The 23,018-nt window shown below is 40.0% G+C and overlaps 1 long non-coding RNA gene and 1 pseudogene across 2 annotated transcripts; one reads left to right on the top strand and one right to left on the bottom strand.

Moving 5' to 3' along the window:
• Window positions 1-287: 287 nt before the first annotated feature.
• LOC112190068 lies at window positions 288-3,755 on the bottom strand (annotated as a pseudogene).
• A 1,125-nt stretch (window positions 3,756-4,880) lies between these two features.
• Window positions 4,881-6,837, top strand: LOC112189148. Of its 2 annotated transcripts, XR_002931747.2 has the most exons (4): window positions 4,881-5,339; window positions 5,433-5,532; window positions 6,414-6,554; window positions 6,667-6,837. It is a non-coding gene; the product is annotated as an uncharacterized LOC112189148 (long non-coding RNA). The 2 variants fall into 2 exon arrangements; XR_002931746.2 differs by having other exon boundaries at window positions 6,414-6,837.
• Window positions 6,838-23,018: the final 16,181 nt, after the last annotated feature.

The raw sequence follows: 23,018 nt of genomic DNA, 5'->3' as shown, positions 1-23,018 counted from the left end.
TGGTGAGAAATAATGAAGGTGATCAAAGCAAACACATGTTTTTTTTAGGAGGTTTTATATCTATGAAAAATCATGCTCTTAAGTCTTAAGCGTAAATATGCTAGCAGCCCTTCTAAGAAGAAAGTAGAAGATGGAAAACAAAGCATATCAACTGCATGCTAGCCTCCATTCTTATTATAGAAACTTCAAAGCCTCACTCTAATTGGTGATGTTTGCACCAGATATGTTGCAGGCTATATATGCACTAAATGTTTTAGTCAATAATTAATGTGCATAGCGCTCAACATCTAAAGGTTTGTCATGCCTGGAGCAGAACAAGGAGGATTAGTGAGGAAGTAGACGACTTCCCTCATTGTAGGCCTTGCAGAGCTGTGATTCTCGACGCACATCTTTGCTATCTTGAACACATGCTCGACACTTGCCAATGGGAACCCATTGAGCCTGGAGTCCACAACTGTGAGTACAGATGATGCAGTGGATGGCTGAGGGATTTGTGATGTGGTTTTCCTTACCCAACTTACTAAGTTCACAACTTCTTCCACTAGTTCCACCACTGGTTTCCTCCCTGTTACTAGTTCCAGCAGAACCACACCAAAGCTGTACACATCAATTTTCTCATCCACTTTCATTGTGCGACCGTACTCTGTTCGATAATACCATCATAACAAATACAGGCAAAGTGATTCAGCATTATAATTGAATCCTTGCATGGTTGGTTTGTTACTTTATCATTTTTGAAAACAGACTGATGACTTTATGGGAAAATTGTACAATGTGTTAACGTATGACATACATACAATTGCCTTAAAAGTGGTAAAATGAGTCATCAAAATAGTAATATTAGTCCTTAAAGTAGTAACATGAGTCTTTAAAAGTGGTAACATGAGTCCTTAAAGTGGCAAATTTTCTTAGTTTACCATATGAGTCCTCAAAATAGTAATATTAGTCCTCAAAGTAGTAACATGAGTCTTTAGAAGAGTAAAAATAGTTGATGTATGAGAAATGTTAACATACCATAGCTTTACCCAACTTTATGATAGTGCTTATGACATTAGCCAGGACAAATGAGATTACGCACCTAGGGCAATATAACCGAAGGTACCAGCAAACGAAGACATGCAATCTGTTGGTCCTTGAAAGTACTTGGCAAGCCCGAAATCAGCAATATGAGCTTCGAAATTAGAGTCCAGCAAGATGTTATAGGACTTTACATCCCTGTGTATAATCAGAGGCACGCAATCATTGTGGAGATAACACAATCCCTTTGCAGCTTCCACAGCAATCTTGTACCTCATTTCCCACTCCAAATGCCCTCCATTTGACCCTTGCAAAAGTTGTCCCAAGCTACCATTAGGCATGTACTCGTACAACAACAAATTGGTGTCCTTGTTTGACATGTACCCCAACAGCCTCACTATATTTCGGTGCTTGATTTGTCCCAATGTTTTAATTTCAGCCGAAAATCCATGATCCCTCTTCAACCGTTTGATGGCGACATCATCACCGTTTGGCATTGTCCCCCGGTAGACAACTCCAGCACCGCCCCTGCCGATAATGTTCTCTGCGTTTAGACACTGGAGAACGTCCTCTATTTTGAGATCATGCTGTACTTGGAAAACTGTGAGCTTCCAAGATCCACATCTCTCAATCATTCTGATCTTTCTATTCCTATAAACCCAGATAAGTACATGTATGAGAAGCGGCATGAGTAGCAAAGGTAGCAGAGCTCCAGTGAGTCCAGCGATGATGACTTTATGGTCTCGAGGTCGTGGGTGGTTATAGGAGCTGCATGACACATTTCTCGGCGAACACAGATGTGGATTTCCTTCAAACGAAGCGATGTCTGATAAAAACTGACCTCCAGTTGGGATCCTACCAGTGAAATTGTTATAGGAGAGATCCAAAATTGTGAGGTTCGCCATGTATATGAATTCCACAGGTATTGGACCTGTTAGCTTGTTCCTTGAGAAATTAAGAAACTCGATTACTTTCAGTTTGCCTATCCCTCTTGGGATTTCTCCAACTAAACTGTTTTGACTAAAATCTAGGGATGTTAGAGAGGAACAATCAGAAATTGCAGCTGGAATTTCACCTCCGAATTTGTTGGTGCTCATGTTGAGTATGTATAACGATTGTAAACTGAATATTTCTTTTGGAACTTGCCCGGAGAATCTGTTCATAGCCAGCTCAAGCTTCTGTAAATTCTTGAGGGTTCCGATGGTGGATGGGATTTTTCCAGAAATCTGATTCCGGGTGAGTGTGAGGAATTCAAGTGAGGCAGCCGACATCTGCATCGGAAGTTCTCCGGACAAGTGGTTATCGTTGAAGTTGATCACGTTCACATCAGGTAAGCTGAAGATTCCAGGAGGAATAGTCCCATTCAGTGTGTTTTTCATCAATAGGATATCCACAAGCGACTTGCACCGGCCCAATTCCTCCGGAATCGGCCCAAAGAAGTGGTTCTCCTTCAGAATCAACTCCCTTAACCTCCCTCCTTTGCACAAATCCCGAGGAATCAACCCGGTAAGGTGGTTACCGGATACCTTGAGGGACGTAAGTCTTTCATTCCGGCCAAGACTCTCCGGTAGAGCAAATGTGAAGTTGTTGCCCCCAACGTCAAACGCCTCCAGATGAGGAAGATCACCAATGAAGTTGGGTATCTGGCCGTAGAGGTTGTTCCCAACTAGTTGGAGAAGTTTAAGGTTCTTGAGCTTTGAGAAACTCTCTGGTATTTCAGCGGTGAGTTTGTTAACAGAGAGGTCCAAACTCATCAGGTTTACCATATCCGAAAGTTCTGGAGGTATATTACCACTCAAACTGTTATTCGATATATGCAACGTGTGTAAGTTCTTCAAAAAGCCCAGAGTCGTCGGAATCGTGCCGGAGAGCTTACAGCCGACCATGTCAAGCACTTGCAGCGACTCTAACATTCCCAACTCAGGTGGAATTCCACCGTCGAACTTGTTACAGTTTATTGAGATTCTAACATTCCCGACGTACAGTTTCTTGAGATTCTTCAACCCAGCCAAGCTAGCCGGAACTTTTCCGGCAAGGAAGTTATCGTTGAGGGCCAAATATTCTAAACTATGAATATTTGAATAATTTCCGGGAATTTCTCCAGTGAAGAAGCTATCGCCAAGATGTAGATATCTGAGCTTTTTGAGACTGGCAATCTCAAGCGGAAGAGTCCCTAAAAAGTCGTTGTTGTAGGCGTCGAGAACCTCAAGCTCCGTCATTCGGAGTATGATTTCTCCAGGAAAACTCCCATTGAGGTCGCTGTTGGAGATGTTCAAAAGCTTTAATGAAGTCAGGTTGGCCATCTCGAGGGGAAGACTCCCTGTCAAGTTGGTGTCAGCAATGGTGAGGTTGATGAGCTTGTTCAGAAGCCCAATCTCTGCTGGAATCGAGCCAGACAGAAGCAAACTGGACACGTTAAGAGCCACATGCAACTCGTGATTGCTGGTCACATGAAACTCCAGAGAAGGAGCAGTAGTGGTGAGAAGAGGGCTCCCAGTCCTCCAGCCCTGAACCTTTGGGACCAATCATGGCTTTCTTGAGCATCAACAGTGCGTCAAGATCACTAACGGAGAAACAACATTGTGGAAGCAAAAGGAAAATGAAAGAAATGTGGAGGAGATTATGCCAAAAACAGGAGCCAACCAGTACCATCCTTTTGTACAGTATCAGTCGGGCACCTGGTTCGCTGCTCTCTGTGATTGTAATTGTAGTATTGGACTATTGGTGCAGGTTATTATACAAACCAGGTTTACTGTTACACTGTTCATCATGAATTGTCTCTTTTGCCCTCGCTTAAATTTTTTTTGCATCTCTGCCACTGAGCTAGATGTGTCGTATCCTGCCGTTCATTTCCTCCTCCTCCTCCTACCGTTCTGCAACCATCTTCATCAGTTATCAAGAAAGACCGAGAGATCGGTTGTCGTCGCCGCGTGAATCCAGTAATTCTCTCCCCTAATTTTCAGCTGTGAACGCGCCTGGGTTGTTCTGGGCTCGGTTTTTATGTGTTTTTGGTTGTCTTTGAATTGATTTGGGTGTCCGTGTCTTAGGGGTGTTCGAGTGGTTGATTTGAAAGGGTTGAAGGTGAGGCTTCGAGTTTGGCTTTTAATTGATGTTGGTTTCGAGTGTTTTTGGGTGTTTTCTTTGTTCTCGAGTGTTGATAATTGTTTGGTCCTGTGTCATCTTTTATCAACACTCAATGCCAGAGAACCTCGATCAAAGGGTGAAACGAACAAATTAAGACATTTCCATTAAATTTTCTGAAAAGCTTTCATCTTGAAACGAAATAGGACCAAAGTCTACAGAGAAATAATACGTGCTGCGATTATATATGTTGAATGCAAAATTAATTATGAGATTGAGTTGGTTGGTTTAAAATGCAGAGCAGTAATTTCGGTTGAAATTGAAAAGGATGTGGGGTGGGGGGAGAGATATATAGTGTTAATTAATTAGAATCACCTGAATTGAAGATGAGATGATCATGAGAGGAGAGGAGTCGAATTGTTGGATGGGTGCGTCGAGAGTTGAGGGCTGAGAGCAGAGCAGAGCAGAGCAATGGAGAGCGACATGTGCCTAAAATACGAGGGAAATGGGCCAAATGAGTGAATGACTACTCATCAGTAATTAATTCATTTTCGTCTTTCTCTTCGTTTTTATTTTTTCATTTTCCTCGCGTAGGTCTCTCGAAAAATTGGATTTATATGCAATCATCCTTTTTTTTTTGCTTATTTGATTGCGATACTTTACTGATATATTAACTTACGGTTGATTAACGAGCCGAATATGAATGAATAAGGGTACGATGTGATGAGGGAAACTGAGATTACTACCAAATATGCCACCTTTGATATGAATCATATCCAAGTATTCAACCTAAACACTTTTTCAATCTCTTCAGCTGAGAACAAAAGACAACAGAAAGACACATAAGCAGAGAATCATCAATAATACTACTGCTTCAAGTATGTTTCAGCTTTCAACTCTTGATTTTGTACAGTTTACACTGCAGAGGTAAAACTACAACCAAGAACTAATTGATCCCAGCCAGCCAGGAATTTAATTCATTCTTCCAGCTATACTTGATAAATCTGTGTGAATATTAGCTGATATATCATTTATTTAACTCTTCATTTCTTTTTCCTCTATTTCTGTCAATTTGTTGATTACTGTTATTGGATAGAACGATTTAATTGCCCATGTTATCTAATGGCCAGACTTTATTTGTAGCTGGACACTTTATTTACAGGGCATACATAGAATCTATACAAATCTTGCGACACAAACAGCTTTATTTCCCAACAATCTGCTGCGGAAAAGTTCTCCAGGTATGGTATTCAAGTTGTAAACATTTCGTTTACACAGTTTATCTGCCATATTTCATATACAATTTGGCATCTTTAATTCTGGATTTGATGTAGTATTTCGGAATTTGATGAACTTTCGGAGCAAGGTTTGGGTTTGTTTCGGAAAAGCTTGCTGCTAGAATTTTGATCAACTTTGGGAGAAACCTTTCAATTGGTATGTGTTTGATTTGGGTTCTTTTAAAATTGTCCAAAATTCAGGTCTTCAGTAAGTTTTTTGTAGTTGAATTTTCCGTATTTGTATATTAATTAAAATGTGAATGAAGCTGATTTCGGTTTAAGCTTTGGTTTGAATGAAGAAGAAAGTGATGATGGTTTTGTTATCAAAATTGATTGAACCACAAAATGGTGCCTGCCAATGGTAGCTAGACATTATTGAACTGTTTTCTGAATGACTGATTTAATTTTGTTTGTATCTGGTTTCTGGAATTACATTGCCCAAACTTTTTTATTTTTTCCTATGTTATTTTTGTTAAAAGAAAAAGTGATTGGTATATTTTTACGGTAGAATTAAGGCTTAGAATGATTTAACTCTAAAAATAAGAAAGAAGAAGAAGAAAGAAGCAACTTTGATATCCCTCCTGATATCGAATTGAAAATATGAATTAAGATTAATATTTACTTTGTCATTGAATACCAGTTGTTCTCTCTGCTTCTCCATATCCCTCCTAAACTTATAATCTACTTTAGGTAACATTTATATGCATATAGTTCAGAGGCTTGACAAAGAACTACCTTACATATTGCAGAGACATTTTTAAAATCATTTTTTTTAATGAAGGAATTTACTTTCTGCTAATTCCTTTTAGTAATAAGAAAGTAATACGTATACTTTGTATGAATATAACTGGTTTCCAACACATTCAGTAATAATAGCACTGCTAAACCATATGGACTGAAAAATAATGTTTTGTTATACCATGATCTTCAGTTGTGTTACATGGAGACAGAAAAATTTAAGATGGAATTTGTGAACTTTGTGCATGTTAATTAAACATCATTGCATAACTTATTTTTCTTCTTTCTTGGTTCTTGCAGAAGCCGCTTAACCCCAAAATGGAAGAGAGATTGCAGTAGTCATATATTTCCTCGCTGACTGGAAAGTAAAAATCATCTCTTTGCATGGATTTTCAAGCACTCAAATCTTTCAAAGGAGCAAATTCTTGACTGGATATTGAGGTTGCTCTTCTCTGGTCATGAAACTTCATTAGTATCCATAGCTTTAGTCATATATTTCCTGCCTGACTGTCCTAATACAATTGAACAATAACATACAACGATTTTTCTGCAGCAACGCGCGGGCACGTTTTCAAGGTTGTATTTGCTAGAGGACTCTAGAATATTAATGTGTCTAAAACTCTCCTTAGTCCTTATTTAAGAGTGTTTTTAGTTTGGTTGGAGTAGACTAACAGTCCAGGTTGAGTAGCTCTTCTTTGTATCAATTCTGTTTTTGAGCAGTGAAGTTTTCATTCAGCCGTCCCTTTGTGTATCTATTTTTCTGGTTTGTTCTTCTTCTGCTTTTGGTTTTTGGTCTTGGGCAAGAGAAAGTTTTCTCTACTGTTTTCTTTAACATCTGCATCAGGAGTTCTCCGGATAAGTAATTATCATCGAGCTCAATTATGTTCACATCAGGTAAGCTGAAGACTCCAGCAGGAATATGCCCATTGAGTCTGTTTCTCATCAATCTGATTTTGACTAACGATTTGCACCGGCCCAATTCCTCTGGAATCGGCCCAAAAAAGTGATTATCCATCAGAATTAACTCCCACAACCGTCCTCCTCTACACAAGTAGCGAGCAAGGAATCAAGCCGGTAAGGTGGTTTCCACTTACATCGAGGTCTATTCCGGCTGTTAGGGGTATAACCCCAGTACAGCAAAACAAAGATGAAATTGAAAGAGGAAATAAGCAAAAATAGATGGGAATTTTCATAGATAGCTGTTGATCGTTTACATCCTGATATATATATCTCATACTGCTCACACAGAAGGCAACACGTGTCAGCCATGAAACTGAGATAAGCAATTAAACTTAATGATACCTGATTAACCCTAACAACTAATTAACAGACATAACAGATCATTAAAAGAGTCATGTGCACAGCACATGCAACACCATCCAACTGAATACTCGGGCTATTATGGATCAGTTTCATAACATTCCATCCCTCCCAAACAAAGCTTGACTTCAAGCTTGAAAGTCAGGAAAGCGCTGTAGTAGTTCTTCGGCCTCCTCCCAGGTGGCTTCCTCCATGGATGACCCTAACCACTGAACAAGCCATCTAGTCACAGATGCATTGTTTTTTTTTAAACATCCTCCTTTCTAGTACCTTTGTCGGATACCATCTTGGATTATGAGGGTCAACATTAGGAGGGAGGTGTGTAGAAAGCACAGAAGCATCACCAATTTTCTTTTTCAAAAGGGACACATGGAATATCGGATGTACCCTAGCAGAAGATGGGAGCTTGAGCTTATAGGCTACGGGTCCAACTTTCTTCTCAACTTGAAAAGGGCCATAGTATCTTGGTGCCAGCTTGTGTTCAAGTCTTTTCGCCACGGAGTGCTACCGATATGGTTGTAACTTCAAATATACATAGTCTCCTACTTCAAAAGTCCTCTCCGTATGCCTTTTGTCATAAAACTGCTTCATCCGAGCTTGTGCAATATGTAAGTTGCGTTTGAGAATGGCTAACAACTCATCCCTTGATTGAAGCTACTGATCTACTGCATCTACAGCCGCGCGTAGAGCCTGGAATGTAGGGAGCAACAGATGGTGGTTCATAACCATACAAAGCCTGAAATGGTGTCATGCCGATAGCAGAATGATGAGCTGAGTTGTACCACCATTCAGCCCAAGGGCTAGCTTCAACCCAAGTATGAGGCTTTTCTCCCACGACACATCTATGGTATTGTTCCAAAGTCCTATTAAGGTTCTCAGTTTGCCCATCGGATTGAGGGTGATAAGCTTGAAGATGGGATCTCTATCAGAAATAATTGATTCTGGCATGCCATGGAGCTTGAAGATGTTGCTCATGAATTGTTGCACAATCATGGAAGCTGTATAAGGATGAGTTAAAGGCATAAAATGACCATACTTTGTTAGTCTGTCCACTACGACCATGATGACTGTCTTTCCATGAGAACTTGGTAAACCCTCAATGAAGTCCATTGAAATACAAGTCCATGCCTTGATTGGAATTACATTTAGCTGCAATAAACCTGGAGGATTTATTGTCTCATAGTGGTTTTTCTGACAAATATGGTAAGTAGCTACAAACCTCTTGACATCCTGATGCATTCCAGGCCATGCAAATGACCTTGTGATTCGCTTCAATGTTCTGTGTCGACCCGCATGACCTCCACTTAAGCCATTATGAAATTCAGTCATGATTTTATCCCTCCAACTATCTTGCTTTGGAACAAATATCTTGTTTCGGTATAGTAATTGAGAATTAAGCACCGAGTACTGAGGATAAGTAGAAGGGTCTAGTTGGACCTGCTGCAAGATGACACTAGCTTCAGGGTCAACTAAACAAGCTGCTTGAATATCTTGTATGAAACCATGAACATGTGAAGAGATTCCAGTGCTAGTGTTTAGAGTCCCATACTTTGTAACAACTTGAGTTTCAAGATTCTTCCATTCTGCTATTCTAGAAAGAGCATCAGGTGCCGAGTTATTCTTGCCAGCCTTGTAAAGGATTGAATAGTTATAACCAGCTAGTTTAAGCAACCATTTTTGTTGAGTTGGTGTGGTAATCTTCTAGTCCAAGAAATACTGAATGGTTCTGTGATCGGTGTAAATGGTGAAGTGATTTCCGAGCAGGTATGGCCTCCAATGCTGTACAGCAAGCATTTCTTTTTCATAGACGGACAATGCAACATGGTGAGGGGCTAATGCCTTGCTGAGAAATGCAATGGGGTGACCCTCTTGTGATAACACTGCTCCAATGCCGACCCCAGAGGCATCACATTCCACCACAAACTCCTTTGAAAATTTTGGAAATGCCAACATTGGAGTGTTCATAAGAGCCTGCTTAAGAGTTTCAAACGCTGTTTCCAATTCCGAAGTCCATTGAAATCCACCAATCTTTAACATATCAGTCAAGGGTTTAGCAATCAAACCAAAGTTCCTTAAATATTTTCTATAGTAACCAGCTAACCCCAGAAAACCTCTCAAACCTTTAATAGTATTTGGCCTAGTCCAATTCCGAATGCATGCAATTTTAGCAGGGTCAACCGACACACCCTCTGCACTGATCACATACCCTAAGTATTCAACGGATGGAACCCCAAAGCTACACTTGCTCTTTTTAACTTTCAGGGAATGGAGCTGCAGCTTCAAAAAAACCTTTTCTAGATGGTCCAAATGATCTTCAAGTGATGAACTGTAGATCAAAATGTCATCAAAGAAGATCAAAGCGAACTTCCTCAAATATTCCCTCAACACATCATTCAACACTGACCGAAATGTAGATGGAGCATTTGTTAGACCAAACGGCATGACCAAGAATTCATAATGGCCATTATGTGTTCTGAAGGCAGTCTTATTTATATCAGCAGTATCCATCCTAATCTGATGATAACCAGATCGTAAGTCAAGCTTTGTAAAAATTGTGGAGCCATGCACCTCATCTAATAATTCATCAACCACGGGAATAGGATACTTATCTTTGACAGTGGCTGCATTCAATGATCTGTAGTCCACACACATTCTCCATGTGCCATCTTTCTTCTTAACCAAAAGTACAGGAGAAGAGAAAGGGCTAACACTAGGTCTAATCACCCCATTAGCCAATAATTCTTGCACAATTTTTTCTATTTCAGCCTTTTGAAAATGAGGATACCGATAAGGTCTCACACTTACTGGTGGTGTATTAAGGAATAACTCAATCTTGTGATCTTGCTTCCTGCTTGGTGGCAATGTTGTTGGCGTTGTGAATAGCTACTCATACTTGTTGATTAAGGCTTGAATTTGTGCATTTGGTGTATCTAACTTTTCATTCACCAAAACTGGTTGCGCTTAGACTAGCATGGCCTCCTTTTCTTTTTTAAGTAGCCTGGTCATGGCTTTACAACCAATAACAGTCGCTGTGGCAGTAGTGTCCCCCTGCAATTGGTACTCAAAACCGTGCACACAAAATTTCATACGCATGGTGTCAAAATTCCACAGAATGTCACCGAGGGACCTCAACCAACTAGCTCCTAAAACTATTTCACAGCCAGTTACAGGAAGTATGTAAAAATCATCTGAGAAACTGAATTGCTGGAGTTGGAGCTCAATCTTAGCTTCCCCACTAATCTTCATTTTTGCACCACTAGCTAAAACAACATGTAAAGGAGAAAAGTTGTGTACCTGTACCTTGGTGCCTCTGAGAAGGTGTGGATGAATAAAATTATGAGTAGCACCTGAATCAATAAGCACATGAACTACTTTCTTGTTAAAATTGCCCATTAGTTGCATAGTGGCTGGACTGGACTTGTTATCACTCATGACCTGCAATCTGATGAGTGGCTCCTCAAGGTCAGTGATTGGTGGAACCTCCTCCTCAACCAAATCTGTTGAACTCAAAAGATCTCCTTCATCTTGTGATATTTCCATCACCATTAGTTGTCCCTTTCTACAATTATGACCTGGCTTAAATGTCTCATCGCAAAAAAATCATTGATTTTTTGCTCTCCGTTCTTGATATTCAGCTTGAGATAACCTTCTATTTCCAATGTGAGGTATATTTCCACTTGATGGCTGAGCATTTCTGGCCATTGAAGAGCCTTGCAGTTTTGAGTTATAACTTGAAGGAGTGAACCTGTGAGCAAAAGTAGAATGAGTGCCAAGGAGTGGCCTAGGTTGATTAGAACTTCTTGCATAACTTCTGTGACTTTCATTCCTAGTTTCATAAACTCTAGCTAGTTCACATGCCTCATAGAAAGTTCTAGGTTTCTGTGCTTGTACATCAACCCTGATGTCTTCCTTCAATCCCCCAATGAAGCATGATAATAACACCTCAAGAGGAAACCCCGGGGCTCTTCGAGATAACTTTGTGAATTGTTCCTTGTAGTGCTCCACACTGCCCGTTTGGGACATCCTAGCCAATGCATCTTGGTATTCCGACCTGTTATAGCTACTGAATTCTCTCATGAGTAGATCAGCTAGCCCTTGCCAGGTGTGGGGAAATTCATGCAGAAACATATACCATCTGTCGGAAGCCTTATCCGTCAAATGCATGGTTGCTATTGAGAGTTTTCTTTCTTCGGGAATCTGATAAAACTCAAAATACTGTTCTACCTGGTTGAGCCACTCAACAGGATCTCCCCCACCGAAGATACTAAATTCCAGCCGCATTTGTTTCATTGTAGGCAAAGTAGGGTCAATATAAGGCAAGGGACCAGACTGCTGAATTCCAGGCTGCTGGAACACAAATGGGATTGATAAGCTGTGAAAGTACGGACCAGTCATGTGTGGAAATGACGAATGTGGTGTGATAACTGGAAATTGGTTGCTGTGTGAAGAGATGTTGGCTGTTGTGGTAGTGGCATATGTAGGATATATAGTGTGATCCTGAGCCGAACTCTTAGCTTGGGTGAAATGTGGAACTGCAAATGGCAAGGTTGGTGTAACAGTAATGGAAGGGAATGAATGCATAGTGACATTATAAGGGCCAGAGTAGGTCATGGTAAATGGATCAGGTTCCCACATTGGTTGGCTGAATCCAAAAGCTGGGGGTAGTGAAGGACCCTTACTAATGTGAAGGACTCCATAATTAGTTCCCAAGGGTTGTGATCCATAATTTGAAGGTTGGGAATGATGTGGTTGAGGGCTACCCCCAATTCTGAACTGCGGTTGAGCTCTACAATCCCCACCCCCACTAACAGTAATAGACCCACCAACAGATACAGGTTTAGTGCTCATCACTGTCACACCTATAGTAGGAATATGTGTGCTAGAATGAACAGTATGCCGAGCAATATGAGAAGCATGATGAACACCCACAGTATTAGTAGAAGAATCACTAAGAAAGCCTAACAACACATCATCAGTACCAAGTGTAAAGTGAGGGATCTGAGTCATACTACCCTCCGATCTAGCTAGGGTCGATGAAGTAGCCTTAGATATAGGTGGCAACATCTGCTGGAATGCTGGAGAAGAAATAGATCCAAATCGCACAGAGCCATCCGGCAATGGAATGGCAGTGCTACCTTGCTTAGTGAGTTGGAGTTGCTTGATCTCTTCCATAATCACTGATTTGAAGCCGGCCAACGAAGTAGCCATCGCATCCTGAAAAGAAGCTTGCAAGGACGTCTGCATCTCCTCAAGACGAGCCGCAGTCTCGTCATGGTGTACCTGTAGCTCGAACTCCAGGTGAGAGAGCTCACCGAAATTGTGTGGAGGAGACGATTGTTTCATCCCTACCCCCTTAAGCTTGACCAACCTGGCTCTGATACCACTTGTTAGGGGTATAACTCCAGTACAGCAAAATAAAGATGAAATTGAAAGAGGAAATAAGCAAAAACGTATGGGAATTTTCATAGATAGCTATTGATCGTTTACATCCTAATATATATATATATATATATATATATATATATATATCTCATACTGCTCACACAGAAGGCAACACGTGTCAGCCATGAAACTGAGATAAGCAATTAAACTTAATGATACCTAATTAACCCTAACAACTAATTAACAAACTTAACAGATAATTAAAAGAGTCATGTGCACAGCACATGGAACACCATCCAACTGAATACTCGGGCTATTATGGATCAGTTTCATAAAACCGGCCAAGATTCTCCGGTAGAGCAAATGTGAAGTTGTTCTTGGAGACTACAAGCGCCTCCAGATGAGGAAGATCACCAATGAAGTTGGGTATCTGGCCATAGAGATTGTTTTTAGAGAGATCTAAAGTCGTCAGACTCACCATACCCGAAAGTTCTAGAGGTATCTAGCCGTAGAGATTGTTCCAAGACAGTGTGAGAAGGCTAAGGTTCTTAAAGCTCTGAGAAACTCTTCAGTATTTCTCCAGAGAGTTTGTTATTAGAGAGATCTAAAGCCGTCAGACTCACCATACCTGAAAGTTCTGGAGGTATATAACCACTGAAATGGTTATTCTGTAAAAACAACGCGAGTAAGTTCTTCTAAAAGCCTAAACTGACAGGAATCGTGCCATTGAGGTTACAGCTGGCCATGTCAAGCACTTGCAACGACTCCATCGTTCCCAACTCAGGTGGAATTCCACTGTCGAATTTGTTATAGCCCTAACGTGCAATTCCTTAAGATTCTTCAACCGAGCCAAGCTGAAGGGAACTTTTTGGTGAGCCTGGAACCGTAGTTGAGGCCCAAATATTCTTAGCTTTGAATCATTGAATACTTTCCAAGAATTTCTTCGGTGAATTGGTTCCCACCAAGATATGTTTGAGCTTTTTGAGATTGACGAGCTCAACAGGAAGTGGGCCAGTGAAGTTGTTATTATAGACGTCAAGAACCTCAAGCTCTGTCATTCTGAGGGTGATTTCTCCGAGAAATCTTCCACTGAACAAGTTGTTGGAGATGTTCAAGAGCTTTAAATGTCATGCCCCGTACCTTAAAGTTTTTACTAGTTACTTTTTACCGTGGTTGACCGAAAAGTGACTTTTCTTTAGTCCGGTAAATTAGGAAATTTCTTTGAGAATGTCGTAGAATACGTAAAATCGAGTTCGTGGACACGTAGTTTGTTTAAATCAGAGTTTCTAAGGAAAAGTTATGATCCAAAATAGAAATTACTATTCATAGCATGGTTTTTTTTTTAGGTGAGTTTCTAATTGTGGAAAGGAGAAAATAAAAACATAAAAGGAAGAGAGAGAAATCGGGAAACCCGATTCTAGCCCCCCCCCCCCCCCCCCCCCCCGCCCCTTCCTTCTTCCTTCTTTCTTTCTCTTCTTTCTCTTTTCTGCAAACCGGAACCCCTTTTTCCGGGGAAACCACCGCCACCGGCCATTAGAGGATCTTCTCTTCCTCCTCTTGCATCTAAGGTAAGATTTCTGACTTGGGTAGCTTTGGTTTTTGAGATTTGAAGAGGAAATTTCCAGAAATGGGAAAAATTGGTTTTTGCTTTGATCTTCGGTTTCCGGCCGGATTCTTTGGGGGTTTTGGTTGTTGGGGAAGTGCTGAACGTGTTCCTAACCTTGTTGCAGCTCGTTTTGATTGGTGGAGGAAGATTTGAAGGTGTTTGAGACTATGAACAGTACTATGAACAGTAACTTTCGAATTCTTGGGTTCTTGTTTGATTTTTCCAGACATTTCTACTTGAATTTGGTTGTTGTTGCAGGTATAGGAACTGTTAGATTTAATCTATGAATTTTGTGTTAGATTTAAGGTTGTTAGATAGTGAGTTTCCTTGGAGTTTTAATGTTGGTTGTGGTTCTAAGGAGGTTAAGATTTTAATCTTGGGTTGAGAACTTGTTGTCATATTTTTAGTGTTGAGTTGAGATTGTTGAGAGGTTGGAGAAGTAAACTGGGTTTCGAATGTCAAAAGAGAAATTGGAATTTTGGAAGAAAATGTTTTGTTGTAACCTTGTTGGCTAATTATTGGTGGAAAAATTGGAGAATGAATTTGGAAATTTTGAAAAGGGATAATTTTATAATATGATGGTTAAGTATAGTTAAGGAGTTGGAATTAAATTGGCCAAGTTGTTGAGCGGTCCTTATGAAGGTTAAAGGAAATTCTAAAATTGGAGAATTTGATTGTTAGAGGAATTATGGGTAGTGAGTATTATTTTTCCAAAGGATTAAGCTTTGTTTATTAGATTACTTCCTTATTGTGGTTAACTTTATCCTGTCAATTACTATAGGACGTGTTGAGCCCTCGAGTGAGGAGGATACAGGCAGACAGCAGGGTTAGCTGCGAGACTCATCAATGAGTGGACTTTTATTTTATTTAAATAAAGCATGCAGCATGGTATTAAGTTTTTAGTGGAATACTATTTGAGTAAATGTGATTTTTGTGCAAAGAAAAGAATTTAAGGAAAGCAGTTGACAAGGAAGCTATCTTTGGCGCATGCGTATCTTACCTAGTTGGCAGTCCCTTCTAGGTAATAGTCTGGTTAGCAGTCCCTTCCAGACTATAGCCCGGTTGGTAGTCCCATCCCCGATGGGTCATCTGGTTGGCAGTCCCTTCCAGATGACATGAGGTAATTAGTTGGCAGTCCCTTCTAACTACCTGTGGCTAGTTGGCAATCCCATCTACCCACCGCTTCCTATTCCAGTTGGCAGTCCCTTCCAATGCGTCATCTGGGTGGCAGTCCCTCCCAGATGGCATGAGATGATTAGGAAGCAGTCTTTCCTAATAATCAAATGAGTTTTCTTGAAAAGGATTGAGTTGGAAATATTGTGGAATCTCGCTGCATGTTGGTTTTGTTGAAAAGAGAAATGGGGAAGCATTCCATTTATTTTTCAGATTTTGTTTCAGTTTTGTCCACTCACTCTAATGGATTTTATATGTTTTCCCCTGGGCCCTTCGTTTTCAATTGCCCAGATTTTAGATTGGCCGAGATCGCGTCCAGGAACTAGAGGCTTTGGAATTGGCGCTTCCGTTTTGTCTGTCGGTTATTACTTGACCTACCTTGTTTGATATCGGCTTAGCTATTAGTGTTGCTCTGATAACCCTTTTAAATTTGGAGAATGCTTTTGTTTGAGTTGATGGTTATCATACTGAGGTTGTGATGGAATTCGTACCTTCTGAATGTAACATATACGCTTGAAATGTAAATATTGTAATGTGTGTTTGAGTAGAAGTTTAAATTTTAATCATGTCCAGGTTTTGTCATTATTTGGGTAGCCTATTTTAGGGGAGGTTCTGCCGATTTTTCGGTAGGATTTCACTTAAAGTGGGCCCCACAAGCTTGTATCCGGGTTTCGGGGTGGAACTTGGGTCGGGTTCTGTCATTAAACAAGTCAGGTTGCCGATCTCCCGGGGAACGCTCCCTGTTAAGTTGTTGTCGGCAATGGTGAGGTTGACGAGCTTGTTCAGAAGCTCAATCTCCGCGGGAACCGAGCCAAACATAGACAAACTGGAAACATTAAGAGCAACAACTCGTGATTGGTGGTGACATGAAACTCCAGAGAAGGAGTGGTTGTGGGAAGAGCCCTCCCAGTCGTCTAGCCCTAAACCTGGGGGTCCAATCATGGCTTTCTTGAGTATCAATAGTGTGTTAAGGTCACCACTGCAGAAACAGCATTGGGGAAGCAAAAGGAAAGTGAAAGAAATGTGAAGGAGAGTATGGCAGAAACCAGAGCGTACCACCATCTTTTTGTTCAGTAGCACTGGTTTGTTTACTTGTAGAGATTATAAAGTCTGTTTAAGGGATATGGTAGACTAACTAGTTTTTGAATCAGTGGTATATTCTCTTAAAATATAAAGTTTGAGAATGATATTTGAATAGAAATGGAGAGAAAAAGTGGAATGATGAAAAACAAATTTTAATTTCAAATATAATGAAACAGCAAATTCACAACACTTAATTACTAGAGTTCATGGTATAGCAACGCATGGTTTGACCCTAAATGCTCTATTGCAATGGACTAGTGTAGCACCTCCTTGGCTGGATAACGTAGTTGTTCAGGATAGTTCAGTCACTTGGGTCTTTAGTTTTGCTCATCTAGTACACTGCTGGATTATAGCAACTATTTTCAGTAGTTGAAATCCAATAAGCTAAGCATTGTTATATCTGCATGCATGGTATCCTTCTAGTGCCTAGAGTTTAGCTTAAGTGAATTATTTGAAGAGGTATTTTAATCAAGGTCCAATTTGCTACATCAATTTTCATTGTAGTCCAGCTACTTTTTTATTTTTAATTGCGGTCCAACCACTTTTTTCGTTGTCCATTTTGCCCTTCAAGGTAAATAAAGGAAACAAATCAAAATCTCATAATTTGGGGACTTTGTTTTCAGTTTAAATATTTAAATTTTGAATTTCAAATTCTTTTTTAACCAAGCCCAAAACCGGGTGCCAATATATATATATATATATATATATATATATATATATATATATATTCATCGAAAGCTAGAATAGGCCTTTATATATCCTGCCACTGTCATCTACAAACAGACAAGAAAATAGTGGTAATACCCACTGTGGAACATAGAAATAGACCTACTCATTAGATATTCATGTACGTATACATAGTGAGAATCCTCCTTTTGACTACTCTAGAGGCGCTAAAGTACAAAGAGTGCACCTAAAAGTGCATTAGCTTCCTAAAAGGAAATTATTGTGAATGACATGCTAAAACATAAGACAGGCCTAGGGCAAGAACCCCAACCCAAGTTACTGAGCCCAAGATCCTCTAAAGGAAGAGTTCTACCTAGAGCTCATCTAGCAAGCTCGGTCCAGGCCCACATCCATCTGCCAGAAGCCATGTCGTATGTACCAACTGCAGCAGCATCGCCAATGCACTCCGCCTAGCCTGTGTCACTACGAGCCATGCCGCCACACCATGACCCAGACTTTCACGCTCCACGCCGCCACGAAATTGCACTGCCTCGATCCAACGCCTCACAACCCTCATCGCAGTTGATTCAGAATTTATGCCTCCTCCGATTTAAGTCGCTATCAATAAGGCCGCCCAATCTTGGTCAGCACAACTGCCGCTCAGCAATGATGCCCTAGAAATGAGGCCAAACCATCTGGTAAACCTCAATTCCAAACACCCTCCCAAAGAGCTCCCTTGAACCATATATGTCGCGAACACGATCGGTAGCAACCCCAAGACGTCAGCGTGACCGGTGCCAGCCCATACGACAGGGCGCCACCAGACGAACACAAATTCGCACTCGGAAAGGCCGACCTTAGGGTTTCTCAAGGAGAGAGGTTGGAGAGCAGCCTTAAAAAAACTCAAATTACAGCAACGTACTAGTTTTTTATTTGAATTTCAAATTCTTAAAATCTACTCAAGGAAATTATAATAAATAATATGGCATTTAAATATATGTAAATATATCATGTATACCTACATGAAAGGTCAATAAATTCTCAAACAATGTAGTGTATCTATATCATAGAGTCAAAAAAGCAAAAATCAGACAAACTAAGTAGCGTCGTTGACACAACAATACTTAGAGATATAGAAATAGACTAGTCCATGGTCGACTTTTAATATTATTCCTACTTAATAGGTAGGGAAAAAGAAACCAACACTACTCTACCTTTGTAATAGGTATGAAAAATGCAAATTTTTATGCACAAGGTAATGCAAAAAGAGCAAGGTAGGTTAAACATGGTTCCTAATAAAAAGGTAGGAAAAAAAATCATTGCAGCTTGCCTTTTCCCTTAAGAAATTACCTTTGTACTAGGTATCAAAATTGCAAACATATCTATGCACAAGGTAATGAAAAAAGAGCAACTTAGATATAATATTGTTCCTAATCAAAAGGTACAGGAAAAAAAAAAAGTACCATAGCAACTTGCCTTTCCCTTAAGATATGAAAAATGCATCTCCATTTTTAGAATATCTCTCATTTGTACGATTTATCTTAAGGTGCAAAGGTAGATATATGCACAATGTAGAATATTATCTCTTTAGATGGATCAAAACCTTCTTAAATACACATCTGAAATATTTATTTGATTGTATAATGAAATTGAACAACCTAACAATTCTACAATGAAGGTGTAAAAACAAGAAGAAAGTGATGAGAATAAAGGAGAAGAAAAGAGACAAGATACAGGGTGTAGAAAAATGATGGTAAGGTATGATCATTTTATGTAAGTTATAATTTTTTTTTAATGATGATGCATCAATAAAGGGTTTTGTTGTGCTGATGACATATTATAATTGGTATGGTTTTTATAAACACCAAATTAATTGAAAAACAACATTAACTCTCAATTAATTGACTCATAAATTATTGATTGTTTGGACTAATATTGTTATGGGTAAATTGGATATGTGAAAAAGTAGAAGTTGACTCATCATGCTAATATAAGAAAATAAGCTGATGTAGATGTCTAGTCACTGGACCGCAATTAACAAAAAATTTCGTCCGAATTATATTCAAAATAGGTCATGGTTTTTGTTATGGGTAAAAAAGGTTTAATGAGACCACCATACTATACAGGCACCTGAACACAAACTTTCACTTGACATATCCAAAGAAAAACAAAAAAACAAAAATGCCACACTTCAAATTCTTCAATTATAGAAGTCTCTCTCTCTCTCTCTCTCTCTTTCTCTCTCTCTCTCTCTCTCAACCACAACCACGTGTATACCAATATCTTCATATAAATTGAAGCCTGAAAATAATAGAGAAATGGAAGGATACACTATTATTCATCCCACTCCAGAGTCCCAGCTGCAAATCAATCTCAAAATATGAAGTCACAGGCTTTCCTATAATTGCTGCCAAAGAAAACTAAAATGGATTAAAGTATAAAAGAGGACAAACAAAAACAGACCTGTCATCAAATTACATCAAATTGTTCTTTTTCTTTGGTCCTGTAGATACTAGATAATAGATACACCAAATTAACTAGGGGACATGATCAGTTTGACACTACCATAAATAACACTTACCCTGTTTGTAAACCTAGAGAGAGCCTCCCTCTCGACCCTAGAACCCCTAGCTAGATCTGAGAACTGTATCGTGGTTCTTTGATTCTGATCTCCGGATTCTCACAACGCCCTTCGGTACTCCATGCAGTGATTCAAAATCCTAACATGGAATTGTCGTGGCCTTAATAACATAGAGATGCAAGATGCCCTCGTCAATATTGTTCGACAACAAAACGCTAGCATTGTTTTCCTATCTGAAACCCTAGCCACACTAGACTTATTAAATGATGTTCGTCGTCGCATAGGGTTTGATGGGTTCTCTGTGCTCCAAGAGATGATGATTGCCGTGGTCTGGGACTCTTTTGGCGGAATGAGATTCCGGTGCAGCTCGGAATTATTCTGTAAATCATATTGATGCAGAAGTAGGTGCTATCAGTTCTGAAGGTGTCTTTCGATTCACAGGGATCTACGGGGTGGCTACAACTTCCAACAAGTATATTACGTGGAATCTGCTAAGAACCCTAGCAGCACAGATCAATCTTCCTTGGTTAGTCGCTAGTGATTTTAATGAAATCTTGTGTCTGGATGACAAGTCTAGTGGTCGACAAGGTGCGTAGCCCAGATGACGTGATTTCGTCAAGCCCTGGTTGATTGTGAACTGATGGATATGGGTTTTGTTGGTTCTCATTTTACCCGGGCCAATCGATTTACAAAGGAAAGACTTGACAGAGCTTGTCAGAACGTACAATGAAGGGAGATGTACCCTTTTTCCCACGTTATCACTCTACCTCTAAGCAGGTCCGATCACTGTCCACTACTTTTTGAGGTTAATCCTGAGTTCCTTTCATTTAGTCATGCCCCCAGACGTTTTCGCTTTGAAGATATGTGGCTACAACATTTAGACTGTGGTAATATTGTGCAACAAAGTTGGATGTTGCCATCTACTGGGGATTCCATGTTTCAGGTCAATAGAAAGATTAAACACACAGGAAACCTATTTATGAGTTGGCATGAAGGAGTGTTTCAACAACGGCAGGTGGAGATGCAATTAATTCAAGGTAAGTTGGATGTTCTGATGAAGAAAGACCACCAGGATTCACACTTTGCTGAGCAAAAAGCACTGCAGTTTAGACTAAACGAGCTGCTTTCCTTGAATGAGACTTATTGGCGGCAACGCTCTAAAGTTCAATGGCTCCGGGAGGGAGATCGTAATACAACCTTCTTTCATAGGAGAGCGTCGAATATAAGAAGTCGTAACCGTGTGAAGGGTTTGATGTCTGAAGATGGACAGTGGATTAGTGAACCAAAAGGAGTGGCTAATATTTTAATCCGGTATTATGAAACTATTTTTCAGTCTGAACAGTCTGGTCCTTTGGCTACGGAGATGATACTTGATTGTATACAACCTCGAGTTACGGATAGTATGAATGATGAGCTCTTGACTCCCTACTCTGATGAAGAAATCAAACGTGCCTTATTTCAAATGCATCCATCAAAATCTCCGGGACCGGATGGTATGTCTCCTTGTTTCTTTCAGAAGTTTTGGAATGTTGTAGAGCTAGATGTGTGCAGGGCAGTACGAGAGGTGCTCAGTACAGGATATATTTCCCAGGAATCCAATTTTACCCATTTGACTCTGATTCCAAAAATAAAAGTGCCAAAGTTAGCTTCAGATTTAAGGCCCATTGCTTTATGCAATGTGGTATATAAGATAGCCTCCAAGGTTTTGGCCAACAGGTTGAAAAGGATACTCCCTGACATTATTTCTCCTATATAAAGTGCTTTTGTCCCAGGACGTCTTATCTTTGACAATACCTTAGTGGCTATTGAGTAGCACATTTTATGAAGAAACTTCGAAGACAGGTAGATGGCTTTTTGTCTTTGAAGTTGGATATCTCTAAGGCATATGATAGGCTTGAGTGGAATTACTTGGAGGCTATTCTTATGAAGCTTGGTTTCTGTAGAACATGGGTGGATGTGATCTTGGCAACTGTTAAGTCTGTAAGCTATTCCATTCTAATCAATGGCTCTCCTACTGGTTTTATATTGCCAACAAGGGGTATCCGACAAGGGGATCCTTTATCCCCTTATCTCTTTATCCTCTGTGCTGAGGGTCTCTCTGCATTGATTTCTTCTTCTGTCGAGAATGGAAGCATCAGAGGCCTTACTATGTCACATTCTGCTCCAACTATACATCATCTGTTGTTTGCAGATGACAGTTTTCTGTTTGGGGAAGCTTCAGTTCAAGAATGTCAAGCCTATAAGAATATTCTTTCTATCTATACCAGGGCTTCAGGTCAGAAGATTAATCTGGATAAATCTAGCGTGGTTTTTAGTGGCAATGTGGAATTGCATACTAGGCATCACTTAGCTGCAATTCTTGGTGTCAAATGTGTTAAGGAGCATGATCTATACTTGGGACTTCCTATCCATGTTGGACATAACAAAACAACCATTTTTGCTTGTTTGAAGGAGAGGCTCACTAAGAAACTAGTTAGTTGGAGATCAAAAATTTTAAGTGCAGGAGGTAAAGAACTTCTCATTAAAGTTGTTGCTCAGGCTTTACCTAATTACGTTATGAATTGTTATTTGCTTCCCAAATCTCTTTGTGATGATCTTCAGCAGCTCTGCTCTCAATTCTTTTGGGAAGTACTGATGAAAAAAAGAAGATACATTAGAAGTCTTGGGAAAGAATGTGTCTTCCCAAGGAACAGGGTGGTTTGGGTTTTAAACATTTGTTTGCCCATAATTTAGCCATGCTATCAAAACAAGGGTGGCGACTTTTATCTCATCCTGATTCACTTGTCGCTAGGGTTTTCAAAGCCATCTACTATCCTACTGGGTCTTTTCTTACTGCTGATATAGGGGATAGGGCTTCTTATTCTTGGTGTAGTATAATAGAGGCTAGACCAATACTCCAAGCTGGCTTATTTTGGAGAATTGGTAATGGTTCTTCTGTGAAGATTTGGGAGGATGAATGGATTCCAAATGTTGCAGCTCACTCACTAGCTAGACCACCTGATACTGTGTTTGAGACAGTTTCGGACTTGTTGGATACGAGTTCCTAGTCTTGGGACCCTATTGCAGGAGTGCTTGTTTTGACAATGATGTAGCT

Source organism: Rosa chinensis, chromosome 2, assembly GCF_002994745.2.
Source record: "Rosa chinensis cultivar Old Blush chromosome 2, RchiOBHm-V2, whole genome shotgun sequence".
Classification (NCBI taxonomy): domain Eukaryota; kingdom Viridiplantae; phylum Streptophyta; class Magnoliopsida; order Rosales; family Rosaceae; genus Rosa; species Rosa chinensis.
This window is presented reverse-complemented; position numbering and strand designations above follow the sequence as displayed.